General features: G+C 32.3%; 1 protein-coding gene across 1 annotated transcript in view; it reads left to right on the top strand.

Moving 5' to 3' along the window:
• Nucleotides 1-1208, top strand: part of IL21 (interleukin 21) — a 19756-nt gene that overhangs the window by 5702 nt on the left and 12846 nt on the right. The window lies entirely within an intron of this gene.

Raw genomic sequence — 1208 nt, 5'->3', positions numbered from 1 at the left:
GGGTAGAAAATTGTGTAAAATAAATTACTCATTTTTTAAAATCAGTGCTTCCTCCTCCAAGAAATTCTACACATGATTCAAATGAAATCTTAATTATGTTATCAAAATGATTCTTATTCCCTTCGATTGCTTGGCTAGGTCACCGTGTGAAAAATATCTACAACTTTCCTCAGGGGGAAGGGCGTTGAGCATGTTTCTGAAACGTAATATCAAAGACTTGCAGAACGGTAACTTAGGCACTGAATTTAGAATGATTTAGTTTATCCTTATCTATAAAACTTCATTTTGTAGATAAGGAAAGTGAGACCAACCAAAGAGGTTAAGAAACTTACCCCAAGTTCCACAAATAGTAAGTGTCAGAATGAGAATTAGAACTTATATCTACTACTCGCTACTGAGAGGCTCTCACTACAGTATCAAACTGGCATTGAGATGCTAACCACTGAGTGTTTGGTGTTTGGTATCTCAACAGTAATAAGAACAAGAAACATAAACCAAGAAATATAAAAAAAAGTGAACAGGAAATACATAGATGAGAATTTGTTTAGTCTCCTTAGTAATCAAATAGAAGCAAGTTGAAATAAGGAAATCCTATTTTTTTCCCAAATAAATTTTTCAACAATGGTTAATCATGGTAAGAATGTTCTAAGTCAGTGGTTCTCAACCTTCCTAATGCTGTGACCCTTTAATACAGTTCTTGTGGGTTGCGACCCATAGGTTGAGAACCACTGCTCTAAGTGAAAAGAGGTAAAATTTTTTCTACAATGAACACTAAAAGCCTTAAAATTTTTTATTTTTTTAATTTAGGTATACATGAGACATTATTTACAGAGATATTCTTTGCAGTACTGTATACAAATTAAAAGCTAGAAGCAACCTGTGAGTCCCAAGATAGTAATAGTTCCATTCTATATTGGAATACAAAGCAACCACTATATATTATGTTTTCTGAGGAATATTTAATACCTTGTGATATGTTAAGTGTAAAAAAAAAACAATTACCACCAACTAGTGTAAATAACAAATGCAAAGTAAAAAACACACAGACACACACTGGAAAAATATACAGCAAAATATTTCTGTGTTTATCCCTGGAGATGGGATTACAAGTGACTTTTTCCCCATTATCACTTCCTGAACAATTTTATGTATTTCCCAAATATTTTTCAGTGAACATGACATATCTTTAATTGGAAAAATAAGTTCTC

Source organism: Otolemur garnettii, unplaced genomic scaffold, assembly GCF_000181295.1.
Source record: "Otolemur garnettii isolate 467f Iridium unplaced genomic scaffold, OtoGar3 scaffold00093, whole genome shotgun sequence".
NCBI classification, from domain to species: domain Eukaryota; kingdom Metazoa; phylum Chordata; class Mammalia; order Primates; family Galagidae; genus Otolemur; species Otolemur garnettii.
This window is presented reverse-complemented; position numbering and strand designations above follow the sequence as displayed.